This window comes from Choloepus didactylus, chromosome 5, assembly GCF_015220235.1.
Source record: "Choloepus didactylus isolate mChoDid1 chromosome 5, mChoDid1.pri, whole genome shotgun sequence".
In the NCBI taxonomy this organism is placed as follows: domain Eukaryota; kingdom Metazoa; phylum Chordata; class Mammalia; order Pilosa; family Megalonychidae; genus Choloepus; species Choloepus didactylus.
This window is the reverse complement of record NC_051311.1, coordinates 146,234,250-146,256,247: the sequence shown is the minus strand read 5'-3', so window position 1 is coordinate 146,256,247 and position 21,998 is coordinate 146,234,250. Positions and strand designations below refer to the sequence as shown.

The window sequence follows — 21,998 nt, the reverse complement described above, 5'->3', positions numbered from 1 at the left end:
ATCCCCAGGATCCGATGCAGGATCTGCTACCCAGGAAGTAATCAACAAACATGCACTACATGCCCCAAGGCTCACCTTCTTTTGCACTCACAGAGAAGCTTCTAGTCCCTCGGGAACTGAAGGGAGGCTCTCCAGGAGTGGAGGTAGGAGGAAAGCAGAGGGCAGGCACACTCTGGAAAGTGGCAGCCCCAGCTTCTGCAACCCAGGGGAGCACCATCTGCTTGCCAGGCTCAGGACTGCAAAGAATCTGGAGGACAACACACCCCCGAGCCATGTGGGGACTCCACGAGGCAAAGTCAGCGCCTCACTTAGATGAGCAAACAACCCACACCCATGCACCAAAGGGACTTGCTGCAGGGGCCCTACTGGCTAGGACTTGGCCTGGCAGAGGGTCTCAGACGTATAATTTCCACCCTCCAAAATCTGTTTCAGCCACTAGTAAAATCCACGCTAGACCACCCATATTTCCTAACACTGTTTTCGTCCTCTCTGCTCAATCAGCAAACCTTTATGGAACCAGTACCCTGTGGATATACGGCACTGAGCTGGGAGAAGACGTGGGAATTTTCAGTCTAACGGAGAGACACCAAGCCAAGGGACTGGTGTTAACCAACAATGAGAAGCAGGAGAGGGGCAGGTGAGTGATCCCAGACTGAGGAATCCAGACTAAAATCTTGCACCCTCCCCAGACCCCTGGGCCACAAGCTGACTGGAAGCCTCTCTCTCCCCTGGCAGGCCACCACGAGGTCGCCAGCCAACCTGGCCACAGGGAAGAGGACAACGGAGAAAGGAGTGGAGACTCTTCCTATACAGGACAATCGGGAATGTATATCAAAACTGAAGAGTACGCATATCCAGCATCAACTGATGGGAAAATGAGGGTGTTCACAAAGACGCATCTACCAGAATGCTTACTACAGAGTTGTTTAAAATATTAGGGAAAAAAAAGAGGGAAAAGCTTAAATGTCAATCAACCAAGGTTAAACGGGATAAAAACAGTCTCTATCTCATAGGGTTGTGTGATGACAAAATGAGTTTATATGTAAAGCTTAACGCTTAGAATAGTGCTTGGCACAGGGTAAGTTCTATATAAAAGATACTTATCATTCTTGCTGTTACTGTCTTAGACAAATGATGCTTTTATTAATGCATCCATTTTAAATGCTACAAAAAAGAGAGAGCATTTAATGACATGAGGAAAAGACTGAAATACTATTGAGTAAAAAAAGTGGTTTATAAAACTACACATCAGTGTGATCCTCATTTTATAAATATAAACATATTTATTTGTGAGCATAGAAAATAAAGGCTGGAAGTACATTTGCTGAGGTAGTAGGAAGAGCAGCTATGCTGATTGGTGGCATCAAGGGTGATTCTTCTTTAGTATTTGTGCTTTTCTGATACCTCTAAATTTTCACAGTGAAAGTGCATTCTTTTTATGACATATTTTTCTAATTAAAAAATTGAGAGGGACAAATTTTGGCCCACTGCCTAATTTTCATTAATACCATTGGCTGATTTGTCTTAGCTCTTGCAAACAAGGGTCCAGGATCTATTTTTACTGCCATGTTTCCATCCCTCTAGAGATAATGACTCCCACAAGCAGGTTTTTTAAATGACTACACAGTCTTTCTGTAACAGCTAATTACCTTTGAGCCTTTCAGTTGAGCCTAAAAGAGAACACGAGTTTTTAAAACACCAGCCTCTCACGCACAGTGGAAAGGATACACCAAACTGGTGGGGTATTAATTTAGAGTTTCTAGTGGTTTTCCATTTTCCTCTGCTCCTCTTTTAGAAAGGGAAGAGGAAAGGAAGGAAAATGACCACACCATGGGAAAGGGGACGATGCTGACTTCGCTGAGCTACTTCCATCCCATGAGCCACTCAGTGCCTGCCCAGCCCCAGCCCCACCCCAGCCCCAGTGGCTGTGCCGAAGCCCTTGTGCCAAACCGGTGGTGGGGAGGAGGTGGAGATGCTACAACGAGGAGCCACACGTGCCACACATCATTTCCCATGCACGGGAGCCAAAAGAGATCATTCTGTCTGGTCTCCCAGCTGCGACTCTTTGGGAACCAGAGACCCAAACCCAGAATCTGACATGTGCCATTGACGTGACATGAGTGACCACCAGCATGTCCAGCCCCACCAGAGAGCAGTGAGCAAGCGCAGACACACAGGAAGGAGCCCGCCGGGTCATCTCCTCCACCCTGCTTCAGCACCTGGGTCAGGAGAGCTTAGGGTTCAAGAGCTGGGGTCTGGACTCGGGGAGCTCTGGGTTCAAATCCCAGCTCCAGTTATAAGCTCTATGACCTCAGATTCATTATTAACACTTATGAGGCCCCGTGTCCAGGGTGGCCCCACCTTGCAGGGTGGCAGAACAAGGTTAACATAAGGCAAACCAAGCACATGACACAGTTCTTGGGCACACAGAAACCTTCAAGAAATGTTAGCTTAGTTAATAACACCCTGTGCAACACGTGAGTCTAGCTGAGAGGAATTAGCTGCAAGAGTCACGCATCTATCATTTAAAAGCAGTCAGTGCTGCTGTTCATTTCCCACAGACACCCTCACAGCACCTGGACACCAGCCCTAACCCTCAGAACCAGTCTCCCTTGGTCTATCTTGGTCTGGCAGCAAACGTTGACTGTGTGGAGCCCCAGGTATGCTTGGCACAGCCCTGAAAACAGGGCAGGAAACCCAAGTTCCCACAGAAAAGAAATGGCTCCTCCCTGGCCAAGTTTGTAGCCCGGGCAAACCCAGGCAGAGGCCCTGGCCAAAATTCCAGGCTACAGACAGGACCTCAAGGCCCCCTACTCTCTGGGGAAGAGAATTCCACACAAGCACCTGGCCATGAAAGATCCTTGGCCTGACAATTTTTTTGACCCGTGTTCACATTTCTCAATTCTCCTATCCACTCTTGTTCTACTCGCCTACTGCCAGAAGGCAAATTGCTTTCCTGGCTTGGGGTCAACTTCTATGTCAAGTTTGTGAGTAGAACAGCATCTCAAACTTGAATCTTGAGTCACCTGGGGAGCCTGCCAACATGCAGATTGTGACTCAACAGATTTCAACTGGGGCCCAAGATCCTGCATTTCTAATGAGCTCCCAGGTAATGCCAAAGCCGCTGGCTCAGGGACCGCACTTTGAGCAGCAGGGGCTAGAACTCTTTGAAGGAGAGTTCCTTTGGGAAGCCAGGGCTGGCAAAAAGGCAGGTGAGTTATGATGGACCAGGACTCATTCAGCAAGAACCAGAGAGAGTTTCTCATCTGCAGAGCCAGTTTTCTAGTCCTCGAGAGAAAATGAATGTGTCTGAAAACACCACAGGAGAGGGTGCACAGGTGGGGAATGCAGGACAGGTCAGGGTAAAGGATGGAAGGTGAGAAAGAAGAGAATGGATGGTTCAGGAAGGGGGAGAGGGAAGAAGGAGGAGGAGAAGGTTGCATCCTGTGGGTTACATAGATGCAACACCTCATTTATCATCCCAATAACACTTTGAGGCTGGCAGTTTATTCCTATTTTCAGATGAGGAAATGGAGGCTTGGAGAGGCAATGTGCCTGCCCCATGTCACATGGATAATCATTATCAGAGCCAAAATGTGAACCCAGATCAGGCCTTTCCAGCTCCAAAACTATGAGGTTTTTCCCCACACTCTCATATGGAAAAGATCCACGACCCTTCACCAGCTTCCTCAAATGTTAGCATCTTACATAACCACAGAACAATGAACAAAATCAGGGGCTTTATGCAGATACAATACTACTAATGACTCTACAGACTATATTCAAAGTTCACCAAATATCCACTAATTTTCTTTTTCTGGTCCAGGGTCCCAATCCGGGATCCTGCATCGCGGTGAGTTGTTGTGTCTCCTAGTCTCCTCCAACCCGGGACAGTTCCTCAGTCCTTCTCTGACTTTCAGGACCTTGACGTTTTTGAAGGATGCTGGTCAGTTATTTGTAAAGATGTCTCTCCCTTTGGGTTTGTCAGTTGGTTCCTCATGATCAAATTCCAATTATGCAATTTTGGCTAAAATTCCACAGAACCGATGCTGTCCTCTTGTCACAACATCGTATCAGGAGATCTGTGGGGGGATCTGTCTCCTTACTGGTGGTGCGAACTCTGATCCCTGGTTAAGGTGGCATCTGCCGGGCTTCTCCACTGTAGTGTTACCGCTTCCCTTTGTCTTTATAAGTATCTTGTAGGGAGATACCTTGGGACATTCAAATATCTTAACAGATGACTTTGATGCGCACTCCTGTTTGAGAGCCACCACCTCGAGGAGCAGTGAGTACAGACACGGCTTGAAACCTGGCTACATGTCTGCTAACAATGGGCCAGCCTGCAGAAGACTCCAGCAGTTATCTGCAATGACAACTCAGGCATGGATCTGGCCTGGGAAATTTCATAATCTCAGTAACAAAAACCAAACCAAAACAAAGCAAGAACACAAAGCAACCTCGATAGCAGCTTCCCAACAGGAATGTTTTGAGTGAAAAATCTGGCACCCCACAATGTCCCTGCTAATAAACTGGAAGGCACAGGTAACACTTCCTTAAAATAAGTTTTTCTTTCTAGAATTGGGCTCTTATCTTGAGCAAGGCTGAGAATGCTTAAAGAAATATAACATAGAAGACAATATCCGTAAATCTTAGACAAGAGCATGAAGAATTGAAGATTTAGAAGGGTGATAACCAAAACCCCACTTACAAATGCCTCTGTATGCATTAGGGTTTGGCCCCCCAAAACCCACAGGTGGGGGGCGGGTAGGTGCATCACAGTCACCTGGAGGCTCTTCCCAAACCGCACTGCCCTTCCACACATGCCCCTCCGTTCTGATGCTCACCCCACTCCATGCACCCCCGGGCACGCTGTTCTTCCCCACTGCTGGGGGGCACCGCGGCTTCCCAAGGTGATCTGCTCAATGCCTCAGCAGCAGGGTCAAGGCTGCCGCCCACTGTGGCTATCTCCGTGCTAAGGAAGAAGACGCTGTGACTCAGAGCAGAAGCGACTGCCAAGCAGAAAGAGAGAAGTGGAGAGCTGAACCCAAGTCCATGCACTGGCAGGCTGTGCTCTGCCCTCTGTTTGCCTGAAGGTTCCACAGAGCTGGCCCAGGCTGGCCGGGCCCACGTGCCCATCTGGGGAGCCCAACAACAGCATGCTGGAAGTTTCAGGAGAAGCTGAGGAATATTAGTTGGGGCCATGCAGCCTGCATCTCCCATAAATCTCATGCTCCTGCCATCCCTAATCTCTCAGCAAGTCCCCATCCTCCCCCTTTCCATGGGCCATGCCAATACAAAGAAAAATTAAAACACTAAAGAGGATAATGAGCTTTTAATAACAATAATTTTAAAAATGGCTCCCCTTCCTAACGGGGATTTCCTAAAAATCCTTATCATCAATTTAATCTCCATACTGGAAAACCAATATGACTCGATTTCCTGATTCCCAAAGGAAAAACTGCTGCTGAAGGGTCATCCTTGATAAATGTGCTGAGTTGGTATGTGCCAAGAGGTGGCAGGACACTAACTTCTGGAGAAACTTTTTTTCTGATTTCTTAGAGAAAGATAGAGCTTCCATTCCTGAGGACACACCTGCATGTGTGGCCCAGACTCCAGTGGAAAGCATCATGCAGAATGCATTGTGCAGAACTTGTGTGTCTCGAGTTTGAACCAGCCTGATGAGTGTGTGGGGCCCACTGCTGCCATGCGGGAGGAAGTGGGGAGAGGTTCCCCGGGGCCTCAGCTGTGGTTCTGGCCCTCACTGTGGAGAACTCCCTGAAAATCTGGAGGGTTACCCCATCCCATGGACCATGCTGTGAGGCCACAACTGAACAGTCAACTGGACCCCCAAGAAGACGGGGGGGGGGGCGGGCGGGAGGTGGGTTTCACCCGGGTGACCACCATGCATGCACCCAGGAGTCGGCCTCTGGCTGGGGTCTCTGGGGCCTGGAGACCATGAAGACCAAAGCTCCAATCAATATAAAACCTCACCTTGACAGATGGCGTTCAGCTTGTCCTCCATACCAAGAAACAGAATCTTTTTAAGCTTCCCTTTTTGTTTTCAGGGAGGAAGGTATTGACTTTACAGCATTAGGGCTCTATAAGGAGCTTGCAGATCCGAAGAATACACAGCTCACCTTCACACATTTTCTCAGATCTCTTAAATAAAATTAGAAAGGTCACTCTAAACTCAGTTCATAAAGGTATCAGGCCACATCTGAGGACCTTCTCAGCTTCTTTTACAGACTCATTTTTCAGGGTGTGAAGAGGGCAATGGAATTGCGGCTGGCAGCATTCTGTCAGGGAAGCTGCCCACTGCATCTGGTTCTGACCCGCATTCCCCATTCAGGGACGCCCTGAGTCTGGCCTCATTTCTCCCGTGAGCAAATCAGGTGTGCTTCTCCTTCCCCCTTTCTTACCTCAAGGTCTGTAAGGTCTCAGTGTCCCTCCAAGAAGTGCTTCTCAAAGTCCGGCCCACTGTCCACCTGCCCTGGAAGGATCTGGGATTTTATTAGAGCTTATGATTGCTTGTTCTGAACCATTTACTGAACGAGTAAGGGAATCTGCATCACTAAGGGAGAGCCCAGGTGAATGTTCAGGAGAGGGAAATTTGAGGACTACTGCTCTAAGCAAGAAAGAACATAGTTGGCAGCATCTGTCATCCTGGACTGGAGTAGTATCCTGAAAAGCCACGCAGGGGGCTTTTCTCAGGACAGTAAGACCTGAGATCAGTATATGCAAATGCTAAGGGGTTGGGATTCAGAAAACTTATGTTACGATGCAAGGGGAGTGTGGAGGAAAGCCTCAGAAAGACAGTGGTGGCATGAGGGGCCAGGACTGGGGGATTCTCATTTTGGAGGGAAGCCCAAGGAATGGAAGGAGCAGGATGCCAAAAGAACTATGAGGGTAAAAATCACCGACCTGAAAATTCTGCCTCAGATTGGAGGTAGAATTAATTCACTCACTCACTCTCTCATTCATTCATCCATCCATTCATTCAACGATTTCTTCATCCAAAATATACCTGAGGTGCCTGGACTTGAGTCTGAGTCTGAAGCCTGAAGTTAGCTCCACAAATGTTCAAGCCGTTCCTCAAGAGGCCCTCGGGTTCTGGGGAATTCGCCAAATGAGACAATGACTATCACAAGGGGTGCCCCACTGAGCACCAGCACCGCAGACATCCACGTCCCCTTCACCGTGTGGAATGAGAAACCCGAAGGGGTTCTTAGACGACCTCAGTTCTTTCCTTCCGACCTAACAAGACAAGCAGCCACAGCTCTTCTAGAACGAAAATGGCTGCAAATACGGAGTCCTAAGGCCACACAAAATAAACCCAGAACTGGAGTCTCAGGATCGGCAGGGGCTGCACAGCCCTGAAGAGTTGGGTGGGGGGGTGAGAGGCTCAGGCAAAACTCTCAAACCCCTCACGCTATGGCCAAGACTTAATTTTTACTTTCAGCTCCACCACAGCCTCCCCGCCCCTCCACCACCACCAACAACAACCCCCCTCAGAGCAGGGTGAATATTATTCTGGAAAAAGCCTTAAGGACAGTGAACAAGGACTGGTTGTAGCTGATTGGCTACTGGTTCCCTATGAATGGTGGGAAATGAGGGCCTGACATCCTGAATTCCTCAGAAACCACAGCTCTAGGCAAGTTTTCTTAATCAAAGACTGCACCTCACGGAATGAAAACATCACCCCACAGTGTCCAAAGGAGCACCTGCAGGCCACGTTCCTGAAGTGTTTTAGACAGATACCCCTACTCAGAGAGGGAATCTGGCCACATCAGGGCCCCATATCCCACCAACACCTAATAATGAACATGCCAGAGCTTCCCTGGCCTTCCTGCCCCCGCCTTTGCTCCTTCCACACTTCCCTCTGCCCTCAGGGCAATGGCCTCACCTGGGAGTGGCCTCCCGGGCTGCAGGAAGCCGTCCCTCCCTCTGGTCCAGCCTCTACTCTCCCTTACCTTCCCTCGGAATCCAGCCATGCTTCCTCCCGCCTTCCCAACTTCCTGTCTCCTGCCTCCAGGCTTCCTTGCGATTCTCTCTACAGAACTCTGTTCTCTGGCCTCTTCTCGATCTCTCCTCTTGCCGGCACTTCAGATCAGTTCTTTCAGGACCCCTCCCTGACACCCACTCACCCCCAGACCCAGTTAGGTCACACGCAGTTCTGGACTCCACTTGCCTCCCCACTGGGCCAGGAGGCCAGGGCCCAGCCACGTCAGCCTTGTGCTCCCTGGAGGGGATCCATGAACAGTCCTGGGCCCGGCTGCCCCTCCCCAGGGGGTGAACCCCCCTGCACAGCTCCCTCCAATGACCTGAGCCCCACACAGAAGACGGGAGAGCAGAAATACTCCACCAGCAGGCCAGAGTAGGGGCAGGGGAAAAGCCCACTCTCCACTCTGCTGCTCTCCATTTCTTGATCCAGAAGGTTTCTGGTTTTATCTGTGGAAACGCAATTGAGTTCTAATGGTGGTCCAAGGGGTACCGTTTCTAAGACTCTTAGATTTCAGATAAGGGGAGCTGGGTTACATAATAGTCCATGACTTGAGCAAACCAGGTCCTCTGTTGAGCCACAGGCCACCAATCGGTAAAGCACTTGACCTGATTCACCTTGTCAGGTGGTATACTTTTCAGTATGGACACATAAAAAATTATTAGAATTTAACAGAAGAGAAAGTAGGGAAAGAAGGACATGCACGCAAAAGATGGACAGCATCACTGCCCTGAAATTTGTTAAAGACAAAGAGGGGTGTCAGTCCCCCTAGAGAAAAGTGTTTCCTGCCCACTCTGGTCAAGCTGGTACTCCCTGTGCCACTGCCCAGAAATGCCTCTTGCAGAATTTCTCCCTCCATTCACGTGATGCGAGGAGTTTGCTGCATCTGTTCTCTTGCTTTCTTCCCTTTTAAAAATAATTTGTGGTTTGTGTGTTTTTACACAATACCGATTAGCTGGCTGGGGATGCGTCACCGCTTGCAGGCCGTCACTCATGGCATTTAAAAATAAAAATCGCATCTGCAATGCAAAGCTCACGCGCTCCCCTTTTAGAAACGGGTGAAAGACCTGGGCACCTACTGCCTGCTTTTAAATTTGACTCAGGCCTCCATGGACCTGTGAACAGTCTAGAAAGGTGGGGCTTTTTAACCTTGGGCAGAGCCTTGATGCCCCTAAACCTTTACCTGCCTCTCAGGGGTGGGGGCAGGAATTGGCTTCAGGAATCTCAGACTCTGGAGCCAGAAAAGGCTCCAGACTTGGTCATAAACTGTTCCCACAATAAGCTCCCTCCGACTAGCGAAAAAGAACGACCTCTTGAAGTGAAAGGCAACTGATCAGAGACGCAGCAGTCCTCTCCGGACTGCACAGAGCATATGGTCGAGTTTGTTTTTAATCGGAAGTGCCTAAGATTTGCACTGCCTGGGAGGGCTTGAACTTGACCTGGCAGCTGCACACATCACTGAGCCATTCACCATCTGACGGCTCTTCTCTCTTCTTCAGCATGGGGGAGAAGTCTCACCATGGAAAACAAATTATATTTAGCTCTGGCCAGTCCTACCTGTGGGTCTCCACCATGGCAGCCGTAAGCCTCCCCAGCCCGGTGGCAGCTGCTTCTGCACTGCTGGAAGCAACAGCGGAACCACTGGGGTCTCTATCCTTCGTCTCCATCCCTCTCTCAGGCTGTCTGACTCTGCTCTTTCCTCTCCCCATTCCCAGCGCTCTGACATGCAGCTCCCACCCTCTCCCACACTCACCTTTACAGCTGTGCCAGAAAGGTCCCACCCACGGCAAGGGACTGGAACATGGATTTGGGGTGCTTAAAAACGATATTTCAGACTGGCTAGCCTAGAGCCACTGTCTTATTGTCCTCTCAACTCACTCTTGTCCTTCCAAGCACGTGCTAAAAATTTTAGGGACCAGTAACCAAGCTGCCCAAGACAATGGGGTCTGGAACAAACCAACACTTCTCAGGAGAAGCTGTTTCCTTGGCAGAAACAATGGACACTTCCTAATCTGATACCGATACGGTCACTTCCAAGCACTGTTTGAGTCTATGCCCAGACAAGGGAGCCCTAAAGTTCCTGAGTAGGAGAGAATGTAGAAATCATTTCAAGTTGAGAAACCTCTTCAGCATTTTTCTGGGGAAGAGGTCACTGACCGGTAATGACTTAAGGGAAAGCAACTTGTAAGTAACCAAGAAAGAGGAAGCCCAAGTATTATACGTATGAGTGCAAGTCACACTCCAGCCGGTCCCAGGTCCAGGGTGAAGGGACATCAGAGCTCAAGAAGAATGCACAATCACTTGGGGGTGGGCTTCTCCCCTCCAAAAATAGCCCCGGAGATAACCAAGCTACAGGCTTTGTCCTCAACTGTGCCCTCTCACCTCAAAAGAGCTGTATCTTTTACAACTGTACTAGGATTAGTGCTATTTTGTGTGCCAGGCTTCCATTTGGAATCAGAGACTCAGAGGACTAAAATAAACCCAAAGGGACAAAGGCACCTTCATGGAAGTTGCCTGATGTTTTCCCCTCTGCAAGTCCAAGGAGGCCAACCTGTGTGCCTACTATTCCAATAGCTTTCACCCCCATGAATGGGACATGTGCTTAAGAATGAAACGAGCAGCATTTGAAAAAGCAAACAGGAATCCTTCTCTTGCTCAGGAGGATCCTGAGTTTTGTCTGACTATATCACTGGAATCAGAGTAGGAGATAGATACAGAAGTCAAGTAAAGAGTTAGCACAACACCCCCTCCGCCCCCCACAAAAAAAGTGTTAGCCGAAACAGAAAAATAATGGTTAGCATATTTACTACCTGCTGGGAACCATCCTAAATTTACAAGCTTTACATGCATTTCTCATCTAAATATCATAACAAATCAAAGAGGTTCATTTTATTACTTTCATTTTATAGAACGGGAAACCGAGTCACAGGAAGATTACATAATTTGCCTAATGTGAGACACAGGAAGCATCAGACACAGGATTTCAACCAAATTTATCTGCAGATTCCCATCCTACTCAACCATGGCGTTAGAGAATCTGAGCAGGGAAACGTGGGGTAATCAATTGCTTAGAAGCCATCCCTGGTGTTCACCTGGGGCAGTGGCAGGGTCATGCACTTTTCTCTATCTCCCCGGCACCCAGGCCTCATGGACCTGCTGACCCTTGGCTCAATAAACACTTACTGGTTGGATTTCAAGATTCAACAAAAATCTACCTAGAAAAGATAATACAGTAAGAGACCTTCCAACAGATATAAGAAAATTCACGTCCACTCATAACATGAAGTTGGATAGGTTACACCATGGTTATTGCATATTTAACAATAACACCAGTGTTCATATTTCCAGACTAAATAAAACCATTTACTGGTTTTTTTTTTCTCAAAGACTTGGCATTTAAAAAAAAAAAATCCCTATTTTTCCAACCAGACAAATGTCCCCTTCTTCAGAATTGAGATCATTACTCTTCTTGGAATTTCTATAAATTGGATTCATCAGCAAATCACATTGAGGACCAAGCTGTGCCAGTCGCTGGGCTGGGTCCCCTCCTCACCGCCTGGCAGTGGGTGGCCTCACTGCATTCGCCTCCTGGGGTGGCTGGTACACTGGAAAGGGTCTGATTCCCACAGACACCAAGCATAGGGTGCCAGGGCGGAGGGTGGGAATGTCTCGAAGGCATCGGTTACTGCATCACACTCCTGAAGATTTCCACTCACTGTGTCTGTCAATCGAACCCACTGAATGACACTCCATTTTTCATGCATGAAACAGGTATTTTTTTAAAACATGGAAATCAATATTCACTAATAAGTTATTATAAAGCAATTCTAAATATTATATAAATTACATAAATCTTTCATAATAACATCAGAGGTAACTAATGGGCCCTCATGAGCACTTATGTACTTGTTTTCTGAAACATATTTAAGAATAAATTTCAGTAATTAGCTACTTACATACTTCAGAGCTCAATATTTTTTTAATGCAACATTTTTTCATTTCAGCAGATAAATAGGAATGAGGGCAAGGGAGAAAGGATGTGGAATGAAACACTCGCAATCTATTCACCAGAGATCTCACCTGAGAGAAGGAAAGGCCCTGACTGGAATTTTAATTTTTACTGAAGCTGATTACTGATTCGTAACCTTTGAGATCACCCAGACTCTTACTCCAACATAAAGGAATCCCTGTGGGACCAGATGACGGCCACCCAGCCTGCATGTCTCAGTTGTAGCCCCAATGCCATGCCTCGGGCACGCTACAGCTTCCCAACAGAGCTGGGGGAATCGAAAGCCACTGACACCCTTCTCACTGAGGACCCCACAGTGTGCCTGTAGGGGCTACACACGGAATGACCAGTACCACTCCATCGCCATAACCGACCGATGTCAGTGAGAACAGGAGGTGCCTCTTTCTACCCATTTCTGGAAAATACAACCATTTTTGCTATAGTGATTATCAAAAATAGTATATGTTCTATAAAATCCTGTAGCAATAATAGCAGAGCTTATGAAAAAAATAAAAAAAGAAAGGGACAGACCATTCAAGACAGATGCAAATTGTGCCCAGAGAATTAACAAGACAGAACTAACTGCCAGCACAGTTTTTTTTTAAATGGGTAAAGTTGGTCATAGGTTAAAAAAAAATTAAAATAGGACTTAATTAAAAAAGAAAAAAGGTGAAGGTGGCTTGATGGAGGTGGGAGGAGCAGAGGCTGTTGAGTTGTAAAAAGCAGGGTAAAATGCACAAAGCTCAGAGAACCATGCAAAACCATTTGTGAAACAGAGCATATGGCCAAAACGATCCAAGAAGGAGGTGAATGTGTTCTGTGTTCTCGGCTTCTGAGTTCTGTTGGATTTATGTACCGTGCATTGAGCTGTTGCAAAATATTAACATGCTGGGAAAAACCTGACTTCCATGTTATATGACATCATTCCCACACGTGTCACCATGATAGCATACAAGCCAACTTGTGTTACAGAAACACGTATTATAGCAAAACACCTTGGTATTTGGCATTTCCAACAATGATTTCTTTAAGAGTACTGAAAGAATGGTAAGCTTACCAAATTTTAAGCAGCCTGAATTTTGCCTACACCTCCACCCAATAGGTACACACTCATGTATCCTTAACTGTACATTTATTTTGAATTACTTTTACTTGCTGTCCTGGAATCCTATTTGCCTTAGATTGCTGGAGAAATTCTGATTTGTTTATGAAGGTAAAAAATAAACAATTATTGGGACCTTCCAGTAGGTTGCTGCTATTTTTGCTCAATCTTCCTATATAGGAGGATTGTGAAGATCCATTTTTGCTGTTTTTGAATGAGCCTGACAGAATCCTCTTAGGCTCCCAATGCAAGTCTGGGGATGGGGCCAGAGAAACAAACTTGCCTCTCCCTCTGGGCGTCACACTGTCCTCAGGCCGACCCTGTTTGTAGGTTCACTTTCAGGGGTTAGAGAAGCCCACCTGACCCAAAGACCTTTCTGCGCTGGTCACTTCCACCCTTCACTGAGCCAGCAGTTAAGGTAACCTGGGGAAACAGGAGAGCAGACAGGCAGATATTATGGAAGAGGAAGACTGCAGTCATTCCCTAGGGCTGCCATAGCAAATTAGCAAAAGGAATTTATATCCACCCAGTTCTGGAGGCCAGGAGTCTAAAATCAAAGGTGTCAGCAGGCCTGTTCCCTCCGAAGCATCTAGGGAAGAATCTCTCTAGACACTTCTCTCCTGGCTTCTCCGTGCCTCTCTCCCGGCCTCTGGTGGTCACCAGCAATCCTTGGCATTCCTGGGCTTGTACCTGCATCATTCCAAACTCTGCCTCCATCTTCACGTGGTCTTCTCCTCGCTGTCTCCTCTGAGTCTCTGTGGCTGCATCTCCTCTCCGTTCTCTTATACGACACCAGTATATTTAGGGATTTAGGGACCACTCTGCTCCAGTATGACCTCATCTTAACTTGCTTATAGCTGCAAAGACCCTACTTCTAAATAAGGTCACATTCATCGGTTCTGGGGATTAGGACTTTAACATTTCATGTGGAGGACAAAACTGTGAAAGACAGAAGGAAGGAGATAGGCAGAAGAAAGAGGTGTGCAGCCACCCAGAGGCAGCCAGGCCCAGCTGAGGCGCTGCGGTGGGGCCTGAGTGCCCACAAAGTCTAGGCCATTTGGACTCTGGGTCCCAGGGGAGTGCAAAGCTAAGAGTACATATTGCCGGTTTTCTGCAAATGTCAGGAAGAAACCACTCCACCAAGCAAACTAAATACATGCTCCAGAAAAATTAAATGCATTTCAAATATCTATATATGAGTAATAGCCAGTTACACTTATTCTGGGGTTAAAAGGTCCCTTTTGCCAGTGGTAAAATGATACTCTGATTTATGCAGTACACTTTTATGCCAAGGTAAGGGCTTCAAAGAAACTTGATATGGAACATATGATCTCTGCAAAACCTAACAACGCACCAAACAAACATGCTGCCACTCACACAAAGGGCATGGAGTGAAACAAGAAGACTGTTTAGGAACCATACACAGACACAGATATGTGATTCTGCTTCCCTTACAGGATGCTAGTATCTGATTAAAGACCTTCATGAGTTGGAAAAGGTAGCACCCTTCTAGGGATTAGCATGCTCAGCAATCACTGGTAACGCATGTGTAGCTCACGGGTAAATGTTGCTACTGTGAGCAATAAAATTCATTTAGAAGCATTACTTAAATTATAGTCACTTTTCACTACTTATTTTCTCAATCAGATATTAAATGTTGGCTATTCTACTTCTTGCCCACATGTACCGAGACACATACAAGAAGGTTTGCAACAGTCCTCTTTGTAATAACCAAAAAAAAAAAAAAGGAAACAATCCACATCCACCAACAGCAGAATGGATGATTAAACATGGTACATTCGCACGGCAGAACACAGTGCAGAAGTGAAACTGAAAAAATTAGAGCTACACGCAACAGCATGGATGAACCTCACGCAAGCTGCAGAGGAACACGGAGTGTTATTCCATTTATGTGATGCATAACAGTGCGTCTGTTTACATAGGTGGTAAAATTCTCAAGAAAAGCAAGGGAACAATGAACACAAACTTCCAGCAAGTGGTGATCTCACTGTGGGGCGAGCTCACAGGAAACCTCAAAAATGACAATGCTCTTTTTCTTAAGTCGGGTAATATGGGTTGTTTATTGTATCAGTAATTCAGCAATAGGTCTTCCACGTATTTTAGAAAAGTTTCATTTAAGAAAAATGCTTTTTTTTTAAAAAAAGCAAAAGAAATCAATTTGCTGCTTGTACGAGGCAGAACCCTACCTAAAGAGTCTTTCATGCCACAAATTGAAGGGATTGCAGCTCTTCAGGGGAAGGAAGAGATGCAGATTTGTTGTTCCAGAGCTTTCTCCCGTCCTCACGTAGTCTCATGTCTGATATTCCCACGGTGCACCCGATGTCGGACATCTTTTGGAAAAGATAGACTCAGGATGGAACACCGTGGTCTGCCAATTCTAACGCCACATCTTTCTAAGAAGTGATCAAAACACAGCAGTGCCCTGGGGCAGGGGTTGGAAAACTGTGGCCCCCAGGCCACATCCAGCTCACCACCTGTTTTTGTACAGCCTGTAAGCTGAGAATGGTTTTTACATTTTTAAATGGTTGAAAAATGTCAAAAGAAGAATAATATTTTGTAACGTGAAAATTATATGAATTCCAAATGTCAGCATCCATCAAGTTTTATTGGAAAACAACCACATTCATTCATTTACATAGTATCCATGGCTGCTTTTGCTATACAGCAGCAGAATTAGGTAGTTGCAAAAGAGACCACCTAGCCCAGAAAGCCTAAAATATTTACTACCCAATCCTTTACAGAAAGTGTTTGCCAACCCTTGCACTAGAGAAAAATTTGGGGAAAAAAAAATCGGGTCAAGTACAGAAGAAATTAAGACACAGAATTTGCTTCTTTGCTTATATGGAACTTCATCCCACAAAGAACTTGTGGCTGCTTGTGAGAATCTATCATAAAATACAATATAAATAAAAAGCCAGAGCCAGGGATGATGTGGCTAGAACAGGAAGTCAGGCCTACAGAGGGTAAGAGTCAGCACAATTACCAATACAAGAATAAAAGCTGTGTTTTGAGCACCCAAAGCAGAAAGGTTCATGATTGGGGAAAAACAATCCACAGCCTGAGAAAAGCAAACAAAAATAATAGTTACTGGGGAAGAAGGCTGCTCACTCTCCTGTCAGGTGTGAAGCTGATGCTAAACATCTCTTCAGTGACAGTGGCTGGGTCCACCCACTGGGCACGTCTTGACAACATTCCCACAGTGAGAGCAGTAACAGGCTTTGGGGCTTCCTCTGACAGAAGCCAAGTGTGTGAACCTCAAATGCAACTTGAAAAAAGGCAATTCGCAGAGTCCAGGGATTCAAATGTGATGCCCACTCTCAGGCTGGTCCGGGAGATAGATGTGGTCAGATTTTATTGAAAAGAAACCCATGCTCAGGCTTATTTGGTCTTCATCATCTTCTCCTAGGAGCTGAATTAAATCACGTGCCAGCCAAGTACAAAATCTGTGCCAAGCAAGCAAGGTTTCTGTCCCCGTGGAGAACAAGATGCTATGTGTGTGCCATCTGCACACCCAAAGATACTTAGGAACAGCCCACAGTCAGCTGCTCGGATGTGGTGGGTGAATAGTTATAACAAATTGGCATGTGAGCTGGCTCGGAATCAGGGAGCTTAAGACCCCAGGATTAGCAACCTCTCTGGACCCTCCTCTCTGCAGCCTGCCTGACTCCTGTCTACCTGACTCCTACACAGCTGACCCCAGAGCCTTCAGGTTGCTGTGGCTACAGCTATCCACAGAGGAAAAGGGGTCAGATGTCACCATGGCATCAACAGTCAAGTGTAATTGGATGTGGATACCAAAAGGGCATCTAATGACACATACAAAGTCCAAGCTAAGCAAGCAAAACTTTAAAAGGGCAAAAAGTTATGAGATTCTGGATTCTGGATTTAACTTCAGGGTGCCATTTTAGTCTTCTACATCTGTGTATTGACCTTACATCCATCTGCTAAAGGTCCAACATTCACTGCTTCCATTTTATGACAGCGTGGACCGAGCCCCAAGTTTGGGATCAGGAGTTCTGATCTTGACTTAGCCACTTTCCTGCTACGAGTCCCTGCATGAGTCCACAACCATCTTGTAAACACTAAATGGAAGGTGCCTGGAAACTCCACGGAGCTAGGCAGGGATAACAGCTGTCAATCAGTTTGGTTTCAATTACAAAAGAAGCATCAGTCCATTTATGAAACTTTGACTTGAAAAACCACATTACGGATACTATTTTTTATTTGTATATAATTTCTTGAAGGGTAATATATTTTACCTGATTCAAAAAAATCAAGATGCTATGAAAAGAGAGATATTGAGAAATGTGGCTCGCACCCTCTGTCCCTCCCCTCCTGCAAGCCCTCCCACCACAGATTATCATTTGATTGGTTCTTTGGTGTCCATCTAGTGTCTCAACGCCTTTACAAGTAAATGTAAATGTATATTCTTCTTTTCTTCTTTTCTTACAGAAAAATGTATATGTGACATATATTGTTCTGTACCTTACTTTTCCCCCTTAGTAATGTAGAATGGAGATCTTTCCAAAGGGCCTTCCTGGTCCTGTGTTACGTGTGCAGAGTGTTCCACTGGATGGAGGCACCACAGGATTATCGTGGAAACTTAGGCTGTTTCCAGTCTTTGCTATTACAGACAACCATGCAAGGTGCAACCTTGCCCATGTGCCACTTGAATGTGTGCAGGCTGCTTTGCAAGATAAATTTCCATAGGCACATCATAAGTTTTCATTTTCCCCCATGCTACTATTTCATACATCACCTTTATTTTTGTCAATGGTTTCAGTCAACGCTGAGAAACGTGAGAGATAGGAACGGGGACAGCCAAAGTCTAGGGAGTCCTTGTTTCGTTAGCAATACTAGAGATGAACGACACACTGGGGCAAGGCAGTATCATCGCCCTGCCCTTTCTCCTCTCCCCCTTATTAACACTGATAAAGAGGTAAGAAAGGAAGACTGAGCATAAAGAACCTGAAAATAAGTGTGTTTAACAAACAGATGAACAAGGAAGCCTCCAGCTCCTTTAACACACAGGTCCATGGTACTGAGGTCTTGGGGTTACTAAGAGAAAATCCAGGCATTTCTTAACTCTGTTGTCATATTTATTTATCCCCTACAGATTTATTTAAGCATTGACCTACATTCCCTCTAAAATGAGGTGGGATATGGAGTCAAGGGGGGTTGTGCCAGTTTGAATGTATTATGTCCCCCAGAAAAAGCCATATTCTTTGATGCAATCTTGTGGGGCAGACATATTAGTGGGGATTAAGTTGGAATGTTTGGATTAGGTTGTTTGCATGGAAATGTGCCCCACCCAACTGTAGGTGATAAATGATGAGCTATTTCCATGGAGGTGTGGCCCCACCCATTCAGGGTGGGCCTTGATCAGTGGAACCATATAAATGAGCTGACAAACAGAGGGAACTCAATGCAGTTGAGAGTTATGTTTTTAAGAGGAGCTATAGCCAAGAGGGACACTTAGAAGAAAGCACAGGAGCTGCAGATGAGAGACAGTTTGAAGACGGCTATTGAAAGCAGAATCTTGCTCCAGAGAAGCTAAGAGGGGACAAACACCCCAAGTGCAACTAAGAGTGACTGCAGCCTAGAGAGGAACGTCCTGGGAGAAAGTCATTTTGAAACCAGAACTTTGGAGCAGACGCCAGCCATGTGCCTTCCCAGCTAACAGAGGTTTTCCGGACACCACTGGCCATCCTCCAGTGAAGGTACCCGATTACTGATGTGTTACCTTGGACACTTTATGGACTTAAGACTGTAACTGTGTAACCAAATAAACCCCCTTTATAAAAGCCAATCCATTTCTGGTGTTTTGCATTCCAGCAGCATTAGCAAACTAGAACAGGGGTGAAGAACATGGGAGATCCACTGGATAGAGGTCAAAGGCAAGGTGCTTCTCAACTTAGCCCCCCTCAACTTGCAAATTCAACTGAAAACTTCTTTTCATGCCTCTCACATGCCAGTCTGTGCTAGATGTTAGGAGTGTAAAGACATGATCAACTGACCGTGAGAAGCCCATGCAAAGTTGACCCTGGAAGGGATAGTTCAATTCAACAGTTACTGAAACATGCATGGGGGTACAGGGCACGAGGAGGGAGTGGAGGCAGCCAAGGAGCTGCCTGATGTGCACTTGTGTGCACTAACTGCTCCGAGGATGAAAAGGAGCAGAGGTATGCCAGGGGAAAGAAAGGCAGTAGGGTGTGAGGGAGTGGGGAAAGGGTTGCAAGATGAAGATGGCAGGTAGATAGGAGCTCATTAGCCACCTGGTGGATGCTCCTACAGAATCTACATGGTCTCCCCAAGGCCAGTGGTCCTCAAACTTCAGCCTGCACCAGCATCACCAGGGAGCTGGTCCAATGCCGATTCCCCAGGCCTCACTCATGGAGATCTCAGATGGAGCTCAGGAATCCACCCCCAGGAAGCACCCCAGGTAATTCTTCTGCAGATTATCCAAGCCCAACTTTAGGGAAGGCTGTTGAGGGCAGTGGAGGTATGGAGTACCTGGATTGATGCAGCCCTGACTGTGTCAGAGGTCACTGGGGAGCCTGCAAGGTGAGTGGAGACAAGAGGCCATAGGGGCTGGGGTCCAGGAGTGCAATGATGAGGGCCTGGGACGTGGGCTTGCAGAGCAGGAGACAGACCTGTGGTGGAACTGGCTAGACTTAGGACCAATGCAAACCCAGTGTCCAGAGGCACACAGAGCCAGGAAGGACAGCTTCCCAGAGAAGTGATTTTGAATTGGGATCTGAAGGGTGAGCTGGTATCAGTGAGTCAGCCAGTAGACATGTGTGGGTTCTGAAATACACAGTCAAGTGTTCCAAGGCCTGTGTGTGTGTATCCCCAAAACTCCTGGTGCCGCCCTGAGAGCTGCAAGCACTGCCCCCAACACACACACCTGTGTGTGTCTGGAGTGTGCTAATCAAGTGTCTCCTGTCTACCTCCCTTGTCTAGGACAAGCTACAGCTATGGACTCCCCAATATTCCAAGAGCAATGCCAAGGCAAGGTACAGTGGCCCTGGTTTGTGGTGGGGATCTGGGGGACACTTTTCCTTTGCTACTCCAGAACACAGAATGTGAGAGTGATCAAGGTCTGCAGGAGAGAAGGAAGAAAATAGCTGTTGCCGCGTCACCTTGACCTTCCTCTCCCAACCCCACTCAGGGTACAATGCAATGTGACATCTGGCACTGCCAAAGACAAATGAGGAATCAGAGAGGCAACTGAGACGCCCACTGCCCAAGTGGAGAGTTAACAAACACAGGTTCCTCCAGGTGATGAACCAATGTTCCAAATATCCCAGGCCCTGCCCAATACCTAATTCCTTTTGTTACTAATTTATTTTTGGTGGGAAAACATCTTCATAGGATCTTTCCTATTGCTTTATAGTTCCTGCATCCAAATCCCTTAGACTGGTGCATTTTGGAGCCACAGTTCACTCTGCTTGGGCGGAGCTCAACCTGACCTGGCCCCACCTCATCTCGGGGTGGCATCTTGGGGGCTGGGGTTCTTAAAAGCTCCTCAGGTAGTTGTGAAGCACAAAGAGGACTGAGCATCACGGCCAGGGGAGGCTGAGACTCCAGGCCCCCCAGTGCCTTGTTCCCAAGCACTTAGACTTCGGTGTGTATACTGTGTGTATAGTGGAGTTCTACCTACCATTTCCTTCTAGGAGAGGTTTCCGCTGGTTTACAGTCTATAAACCACCGCATGTGGATAAGTTTTTATATAATCAGTACCCTGTTCCTAATTTTAAAATAATGCATCGTTACCACAACCACCCTTGCAGCACTATCAACAAAGTATTTTTGAGCAGGTATACCCCAAATATGCACACATTATTTATTGATAAATCATAAATAGGTACTATTGTGATATTATGCACATTATAAAATACAGCCAAAACAGAAAGGTGAAAAGGATGAGATAAAATAGACATAAATAGAAGTTTGGGGAAATCACCAACCCCCGCTGGCCCAGCAGTGGTGGGGGAGGGAAAAGTATTTACTGGGATAGGAGGGAGACCACTGAATCTCTCAGATTAAAACTGGAACCCTGCTTCATTTCAATATATGTTTAAAATGCATGTGTGGGAAAAGTAAAGAAGATCGCCATAAGCAAAAGACGGCTTGAGTGTTAACAGATGGTTAACAGGTAATCTCTTATTCCAAGGAAATAGGGCATTTCTAACCTGAGGGCTTGGAGATCAGACAGATCAAGAATCTTCCCCTTAGAAAAACACCATCCCGCCTAATGCTAAGGCCATAATCACAATCTCTTTTTAGTTTAAGTCAAACCTCTGGAAAACAGAAAGGAATTTTCTCTGGAACCAAGACCCAAGGAGAGAAAGGGTCCTAGACTTAAGGCTTTTGGATCAAGTTATTTGCCGGGGGCAATTAAAACAGGAAGGCAACTCAACCCTGCAGAGACAACATTTATCTTGTAGGCGCCTTCGTGTAACAGATGCGGACTGATGCCGACAGGCATGCGACCATCAGCTGGCACAGGAGAGTGCTCCCTACCCCTGGGGAGCACAGTGGGCGCATGAGAAATTACGGTAATTGTAATCCCAGAGGTGTTGGAGTGGGGCACGGAATCAGAAGGGCTGAATGTGGGCTGGGGGCTGGCTTCCCAGGAGCCACGTGGCGCTGGCACAGAGAGGACCAGCAGGCATTAGCGGAAGAACAGCAGGGAAGACCACACCAGACAGAGCCCTGATGGGGAACTGGAGGAATTTTCGACCGGTAGGGGCATCGAGGACAGACGGATGGCTGCAGAGGCTCGAGATGAGGCCAAAACAGTGCAGAGGGAGAGCCTCCCTGTTAGATGGGGAGCTGAACTCTATCTAGAGCGCGGTCAGAAT

General features: G+C 46.8%; 1 protein-coding gene across 4 annotated transcripts in view; it reads right to left on the bottom strand.

Annotated features, from left to right (window-relative positions):
- EEPD1 (endonuclease/exonuclease/phosphatase family domain containing 1) overlaps window positions 1-21,998 on the bottom strand; it is a 121,413-nt gene that overhangs the window by 79,393 nt on the left and 20,022 nt on the right. The window lies entirely within an intron of this gene.